Source organism: Aphis gossypii, unplaced genomic scaffold (assembly GCF_020184175.1).
Source record: "Aphis gossypii isolate Hap1 unplaced genomic scaffold, ASM2018417v2 Contig00476, whole genome shotgun sequence".
NCBI classification, from domain to species: domain Eukaryota; kingdom Metazoa; phylum Arthropoda; class Insecta; order Hemiptera; family Aphididae; genus Aphis; species Aphis gossypii.
Genome location: NW_026083125.1, coordinates 1 through 9,566, shown reverse-complemented (window position 1 = coordinate 9,566; position 9,566 = coordinate 1). Strand labels below are relative to the sequence as shown.

General features: G+C 28.5%; 1 pseudogene; it reads left to right on the top strand.

The window, feature by feature from the left end:
* The first annotated feature begins 1,055 nt into the window (after nt 1-1,055).
* On the top strand, nt 1,056-1,873 carry LOC126554364 (uncharacterized; annotated as a pseudogene).
* The last annotated feature ends 7,693 nt before the right edge of the window (nt 1,874-9,566 follow it).

Genomic DNA, 9,566 nt, shown 5'->3' with positions numbered 1-9,566 from the left:
TTATTACTATTTTTTTGTGTGTATCCAATGTACCTATGGGTAAACTCTATATTTAATTTTATAAGTTATATGATATACAAACTATAGTTCTAGCTAATATGATAATGTTTTTATAATAACAAATTAATAATTGTTTAGGTAAATTAATTGTTGATTATTTCAAAAATCACGGAAAACTCAATGATACATGTAGGAATATTTTGGTTGAAATTATAATTGCATATATGGTGAGACATGAAAAGCCAATGTCCATAAAAGTGGCACAAAATATTTCTTTGCAGATAATTAATGCATTTCCTACTGAAATTAAGGTAATATACCACTAACTAGTACTGCTTATTAAAATATATTGTACAATTACCCAAAGAACTCTTTAATTTTTTTTTATTCTTTTGAAGAATTGATCCATTTGTGTTGGTATTAAAATATTTTAAAGCATTATTATGGTATTAATACAAATTATTTCTAGAGTACCTACAATTAGTGCAATCATAAATTATTAACAAAGTTGATAATTTAACTTTAAATTAATTTATATTTTTAATGTTAATTTTTTTTTTTCAGGAAATATATTTTGTAAGAGGTACAACTAATACTTCACCCAAAGGGAAACTATACGCTAAGTACTACAACTCACTACGGACATTAAAAAAAGGCGGATTACTTCAAAAATCCAAAAATAATGATAATACTAAAATTTTGACAAATAGTGAACAAGAATCAAATTTTGGTAAAAACAATGATTCACTTTATGTTCTGAAAATAAAGAAAATTAAATTGTTATTGAATTAGCTTTTCATTATTTTATTTTACAGAAAGTGAAACTGATATAGATGATCATCTGTCTTCAATGAGACACAACACATGCGCTTGGCCTGATTTGGAAATACATTGGAAAGCTACAGTAAAATATAGATTAAACCATATTAAGACATGTGAAAATACAAAATCAATCATCGATACTTGGCCAAATTATAAATTTCCACTTGGTTACAAACTAGTACATAATATTCATTCATTAAAATTTATTTATTTAGATCTGAGTTTTATATTTAGGCATATTGTATATTTTTGTTATTAGATTGATATAGATTTCAAGTTTAAGTTCTCTCAATGTGAAAACATGTTGACAAACTATGATAAAATATTTGACAAATTATTAAGCTTAATTAAAGTAAAAGTCAAAGACCCGGCTGCACAAAAAGTATTAACCGAAATGGAAAATACTGAAATTGATGAAAATGAGTATATGAACCTGATAAAATGTAATGTATCTTAAAATAATGCCAAGCAATATAATAACATAAGATATTTTCATAAACATTTATAGTTTTTGTACTAATGAATATTTTATAATAAATAAATTACATAGTATAGTTTTACTTTTTCTGATACAATCAATGTTTTTTGCAGATGGACGTAATGCTTGTATTTTCTATCTTATTCATTCAGTCCTGGTTCCAACATCCAAAATAATGAAGAAAGAAAATAATAAACGTTCACTCATAAAATATTCTATCAAGGATTCTCAAACATCTTTTATAATTTTTGCTCATACCGTGAAGAAATTGAAGAAACAATCAGTGCGTTGAGAGAAAAAGGAGATCCCATACAGCCATTTGTTATGGTAGTGGGTACTATTCTTAAACCTAAAGAAATTTTAGTTTTTTTTGATTATGCTAAATTTAAAGTTTACTCAGTTGTTAGAGCAGTTGATATTTGTTTTAAAATTATTCACTTATTTCATTTGAAATATCCATTAAAGTGTACTATGGTTTGGCATTTTTTGCAAAAAATGTTGTATAAGTTGGAAACTCCTTATGATACTGTGTTCCCTCAAGTTTCTAAAATAATATGTGAGTTAAATAATTAGTTAAGTTAGCAATTTAAAACAATATATTTTAAATAGTATTCTGTATAAACATTTTATCTATATCTATTATGATATAATTATAACAATTTTACAAGTTTTCTTTGTATAATTTTCAAAACTTTTTTTTTTAATTTTATATTCTTCATTATAACCAATCCAAGTCGGAGTTTGTGAAACTGAACAATATTTATTTTTATGATTACTATTATGACTATTGTTATTAGAAAATATAAAGATGTCACAATATAAGTTAATTATATTTATTATTGGTTTATCTCTATACCTAATCTAACCTTTTAACATCACAAAAAAAAAAAAAAATGGAATTAATATTATATTTTTTCATGATGTTCATGAATTTAATAAGTTTAGTTTTGTTCAGTTGTATTTTAATTGATTATTTGAATAATCTAGAATTAAATACTTGAAAAATATACAAGGATTAATTGTAATTTAGGTATGGCCGCTGGTATGGGTGGACAGCTCCATGACTAAATAATATATTTAAGAGGTGACTTACTTGTAAAGTTTTTTTATAAACATAAAAAATAACCATACCCAAATTAAACATGTCAATTCAAAACATTTGTTTATTTATTTGACAAACTTTTTTTTTTAATTGAAAAATAAATGGTCATTGTGTCAATATATGGTTTTATAAATTAAAAAATAATTTTATTTACTTAACAAACTATACTTTTTATGTTAATAAAGCTATTTATCAACTTATAAATTTGACAAATAAATTGTATATTTTCACAAATAAGTAGTTGTTGAGTTAACACCAAATTTATCATTTTAATAGTTTTATTGTCAATTTGATAATACAATAGATTGTTATTTGATAAAGTCAACATATAATTTAATAATTTTTTAACTGGGATTCTACAATATTATTGTTATATCTTCATTAACAATTTTGTTGGTTTCATTTTGACAACTATATTGTTGGAAGTATACTAACCACTATTTTGTTAATTCACCTATGATTTTTATCAATGTTACAGTGTTATTTTTTTCAGTGTTGTATCAAAATATAATATAGTATTGTATAATACTGTTTAATAATAAAAATTACAATTGTTTTAAATTTTATAGGTACACATTTGAAAGAAATGGACTTCAGATATTCAAGTTGATTAATTTCACCTTCTTCATAATAGTGTGTTGTTGCTCTAGAAAATTATCTTTCTCGAGCGAAATCTCATTAACATAAATGGTTGTTGAACAATTCATTTTCAAAAAATTATTATATTGAAAAAATTTTTTATCGTATACCTAATAACAATTCCGCCTGGAATTTGGGTATAATAATGCTGTCACTTAGATAATACCTTAAGTTAGCGTGACCGAAACTTTTATATCTCTTTATCTCACAAAAAATCGTCTTGACCACAACCATTGAACTATATGATATTATGTTATCATAAGTTCAATGACCACAACTAAGATGCAGCCCATATTATATTATTGTCGGTATTTTGGTTTTCGGTCGATTGACCCTGTCGGTTAATTGTCTTGTCGGTATTTTGGTTGTCGGTCGAATGATTGTCGGTTGATTGTCCATCTCCCGTCTCAATAGCTTGTAGGTAAGCAACATAAATAAAAAATTTTGAAATTCGGGAACTTTTTGAACAGACCTTGTACACAGGCCACGACAAAATCGGACGAAAGAAAGTTAGGAGTCTTCGAAAGAAAGATATTAAGGAAAATCTTCAGTCCAAAGAGAAATAACGATGGAGAGTATGAGGTGAGAGGCAACAGGGAATTGGATAATCTATACAAGGAACCTACAATTGTTGGGTCCTTGAAGAGTACGAGGATAAGTTGGGTGGGACAGAGGCCCAGGGTATGGAGATCAAAGGGAATGATTGGATCAATAACTAAATGGAAACCCGACACTAAGAGGCCTCAAGGATGCCCCAGACAAGGATGGGTGGATAGAGTAAAGGAAGACTTGCAACTCCTGAACGTAAGAAACGCAAAATAATGTGCAAATGATAGAGAAGAATGGAAACAATATGTTGTTGCGGCAATGGGCCTTAAAGGCATGTAAAAGCCCAGAAAGAAGAAGTATTTATATAAATTTCATACTATTATTAGTTTACTTTACAGTCAATATAAATAAAATACTTACTATGAACATTGTGTCAATTATAATAGTTTTTTGAACAACTTTATTCAAGTTAAATTTTTTGAGCTTATCTATTTTTTTTTGTATTCAGCACCACTAAGCCTATTTCTTCTTGGAGCCATAACTAAGTAAGATATAACAATGTATTACAAATATAAAATGAACCTATCCAAAATGTAAATCCGTGACTTATATAAGAAAATCTATTTCATAAAAATAATGTTATAAATACCTACTATATGTATAATAAAAATATATCGTAACTAATATTCCGCAACTCTTAAGAGGCCGTTCTGGTACCCGAAATTCGACCGTAAGAACATGCTTTCGTACTTCCCATTTTCCTCAGCTCTCATTAGTCGTAGAAACATGATTTTTCACCAAAATAATCCTGAAAAGTTTTTCTAGGTGACTGCGTTCCAGATTTTTAATCTTTTTCAAAAACCGAAACATAGTCATCTAGAAGAACTTCTCAGAATTGATTTGGTGAAAATATCATGTTTCTACGACTAACAAGAGCTGAGGAAAATGGGAAGTATGAAAGCATGTTTTGGTAAGAAATTTAGAAATTTACAGTCATCATGTGTTGCTCTGCTTAGTAAGCGGCCTCATTCGAAAACAATGTTCATACCACCACCCCGCGCACTATTGCAGCCATACCGCACCATGGGTCAAAACTGGTTTTCATATCGCACTGGGCCGCTCGCTGTCTATAAATAATTATTATACACAATACAAAAACAATTAAATATTGGTGACAGAATAATATAATATTTTGCCTTATTTTTTTCATAGAACCGATATCGAATTTTATATTTCGTATATTTGTATTACTCTGTACATCATATTTTATAACTCACATAACACTTTTATAATTTGAATAATTCTTTTTTGAGCTTGAAGAAAATCATACTATAAAATTATTTGTATCAATGTTGACATACAAATAAAATATAAAATTTAAATCAATATAGGTGACGAAAAATGCCTTAGGTACATACGAATAAATAAAAGTCAGTTGAATAAATTAACCAACTACGTAATTAATGCATAACTTAATTACATAATTCGAGAACTTATAACAATTTAAATAATAATTGACTTAAATCCTTAATTATATATATTGTGTTTGAGCACCATCAGTGTTTTAAAACATAATACATTACGCGTCACTGTAACGCGTGATATGCCGGCACTGTTGGTTGTTGGTCAGACTACCAGGGCCGCCGGGCCGACTGTTGCGTCCGTCCGACGTCGCTTCTCTTCTAACTGTTTTATTATTCGTTTTGGCTGGCTTCATGAACGTCGTTATTTTTCTGTGCTCCAAGAGATCTTAGTGTTGTTGTACACAAACCATGTGTACTGTGTAGTGTCACGTTACAAAATAAAAGGGTCTTTGTATACCTCATCACACGAGCAGATCAGCTACACACAAACAGATCAGCCCGCGGACAAGACAAGGACCAGACTTACCAGCTTCGGAGTGGTCTAATGTTTTGTTCCCCTTTAAATATATATATTGTTACAATAATATACACCCACATTAAATATTAATTGTATTCAATTCTAATTCTAGTACCGAATTGACTTATGTCCGTTGAGGAATCGCCCGGAGGAGTTAGGCTTCCGGCGTTAGCCCTAATTGGTGCGCACGTAGCCAACACATTGTTTATAGAAACTATAAAGCCAAATTTTGTATATATTTTAATTTATTAGTATAAATACATCTATCACAGATAATTTATTTACTTATTGATTGATTATAATATATAAACTTATGTCCTATTGAAGCCTATTCAAGATATGATAAAAATAATTACAGAACACAGATAGCATTAATATGCATTAATTTTTTTTAAATTATTTATTGAATAATTATATTGACAAATTATAATCTATCTAGTTATTAGTTGAACATAATTATTTTATATTATATCGATATTTAACGATAACATCTGGTTCGGTATCTTTACCACAATTAGTCGCGTTTGAAGAAAACTTCCTATATATAATGTCATAAACCGTATTTTTGCATAATGTTGTTGGTCGAAGTTTACACACGCGAACAAAATTCAAAGCTGTAAGCCGATTTCGACGTTCAACATGCCCAATTTGAGAATTGGCCTGGTCTCTTGTTTTTTCTTCGATGGCCGATCGTTCTTCAATGTTCAACTGTAATGAACTTATGAAATCTATTTTTGTTTTTTCTAATACTTCTTTTGAAATACCATCTTCTGGCATTGGTTCAGCTAAACCATAATCTTTATCCGGGCCATTATAACCCCTTTTTTCCGAATTTCTGGTAAAAAGAAGTTTTTTTGATTTTGGCCGACATCTTTTCTTTTCACTAGAAGCAAGCATTTTTTTCCTATTTCTCCTGAAGAAAAAATGTACATTTTGTGTAAATGATTCGTATAAATCATATACGTATTATAACAATGTATACCTATTATAATATTATACTTGGTACACATTATATGTTTATAATAGTACCAGCATGTACTAGTACATAATAATATAATACATATCATCAGTTTTAGTAAATTAATAAGTGTAATTAATAATAAAATCATTATCATTATATTACATGAATATTAGGTATAACTATTTGTTTAGAATAATAATATATGAAAATGCCTAACTAATATGCTATTCACCTGGAATTATGTCATTAACCGAAGAAACTTTCCACCTGAGTTGCATGATATAACCGCAGCTTCAACTCGAGCATTATATGAATTTCTTTGAGATTAATTTATTCGTGTACCCGCTAAATATTTATTAATTACACTATTGAATTGTTCACACACGTTGATGTAAACATTCATCAGTAAACTATCAACATTCGCTACTAAACGAGATATTATTTGGGATACTTCGCTCACAAGCCCTGATCTTTCGGCGTCTTCAATCATATTTTTTTCATTTGTTTGTGGACTCTTACAAAAGTATGATTCACATCGATCATGGGCACCCAAAATGCGTCGAAAACTGTTATTTATATCTTGTCGTAATCCTTAAATAATAATGTATGTAATGTTATAACACAATAATAATGTTAATTTATAATCTTATCAAAAAAAAAAAAAAAATAATAATAATTATAATAATTAACTTGCCTACTGATTTTTGGTTGTCTGTTTGACCATGTAAGCTATTACGATATTCAATTGCCTTAGTTATTGAAAATCTAAATCGTAATATTTTTGATTTTATATGTTTTCTCAACGAAATCGGATACTTAGTATTTAACGTCAGAGCTACTAATTTTGTTCCATAATTTCGCAATAAATGGTTGCGACATTCTATTTTTATTATAGGCAGTCTAGGACCATAAGGCATTATTTTAGCTAATCTTTTTGTAACACTAGAATCTCCGTCTCCTAAACAATTTTAGTAGCTTACCTATTAGCTTATTGTATTTTAGACCATGCATTTGTATACTTTGATTAAAACCATCACCAATACCATCAGCTTCCATACTTGTAGCACCCTTTTTCCAATTTAAAAAACATGTGTATTCAGGTGGTTGTAATTTTTTATTTTTTGTTCTCTCAAATTACACAAAACCGATTTCTAATACCCACAAACAAATTTTTTTTTGATCTATAACCAAATATTGTTTCCTGAAATTAAAAATGTAATATTAAAATGTACACAATCGATATATTTAAATTTCTTACCACTCCAGATAATGCGTCATATTTAGTTTTGTAACTTCGCTTGGACCATTGTCCATCTGCGACAACCGTACACATAGGAATTCCGTCAACATCTACTGTTCCAGCTTCTATTGCTAAACGACGCTCTTCGTCACAGGTGATTTTTATTTGTGCTTCTGCTATATCGTGAATTCTTTTGTTAATAAATCCTTGAACTAATACAAAAATAAATGACGTCATACATATAATATCCGTTGTCGCGCACAATTCAGACAGTTGCGTAAATCCAATTCCAGCTGATATTGATCCGCTAACGGCGGCTTCGTTAATTGGTAAATGAGTTTCCGGTTTCGATTTTTCCGATTCAATAAACATAATAATATTACAAACTTCGCATTTAAACTTAAAAGTTGATCTTAATCCATGTTTTTTTTTTCAGAAATAAACGTCATATTTAAAAATGAACAACCAAATGGTCGGACAAACTCGAGTTGGGTCCCAAATTTTAAAAACAGCACGAGTTGGATCCCGGTATATTTTATGCAAAGGTGAACAAGTTAATGAAAATAATTAACTAAAATAAATTAAAATTTAAGTTAAGATATAAAATAAAATAAACTTAACTCGGTAAAAACTATATTAATTTTTTTTTCAAGTCATAATATTGTTATGGGCTATGAGATATCTAAAAGATATCTACGAGATATCAAGGCTAAGTTAGTATGACCATGCCTCGTGTCAAGGGTAATGCGGATGCTACTATGACCATGACATGTGTTGGGATAGTAAGCGCACCAATTATTATAGTACACTAATGATGCATTTGAGATGTTATTGCACATTCTCAAATTCGTGTCCGAATTCGCAACAACAACTACAAGGACACCTGATTTCACCCAGAAGCCGGCAACTCGAAGTAAACAAGAGACGCACCACAATACATAAGGGAGCCCGAAGACCAGCAACGGGAGATGTACCAAAGCTATCAACAACTGAGCACTTTCATGACACTCAGCCACTTATTTTGTTTGTTACATGTATTTTATTTATATGCAATAAAGACATATTTCGTTATTAAGTTTAACTTTCATTCAAATTAACCATTTGGATTCAAATCTGATACTGGCACGCAACAATATTCATAAGTCATAAATTGCACGAGTATTTTAGTTTGTATAAACATTTACCAAGTTAAACTTTACTGTTGTAAATATAAAACTTAAAATTATTATTATAGTAGGTACATACTACATGATTACTATTTACTAGAAAATTATAAGCCACATCTATACATAAAAACATCTAATATATATCTAATATATCTTGTTTTCTCAAAAGGTGTTATTTCCAATACATTTTAACAGAACGTATTATTTCCATTAACTATGACATAATGTAGTATTTTCCATGTTAAATATGCGTATCTACCGTATTATTACCAATATTAATCTTATTATTGTTTGAAAAAATATTTTTAGTTTTAAGGTTTTGAAAACATAGTGTTGTTTGCTATAAGTAAAAGTGTTATCATATAATAAGTAAACAAACATTCCGATATTTCTAAAAATAGTTTATTCCTTTAAGTATATTGGTTTATGTTTAACGGGTTATCAAATTAGTGTCTTTAGTTATAAATTTATAATGTTCCATGATACAATAAATATTACAATAAATATTATTTCTTTCATCTTTATGTTCGATATGTGATATTATTTCATATTTGGTATACGTTCTTTTATATTATTGAAACATTGGATTTCGACATTCATGTATTACTCGTTACAACAATACAATATTGTTAATTAAAAATGAAACGCTCAAAAAAAAAATGATTGAAGCGGCCAAAAAGGTAAGTGACCAAATTAATTACTAACATAAAACCGATGTACATAGTTTT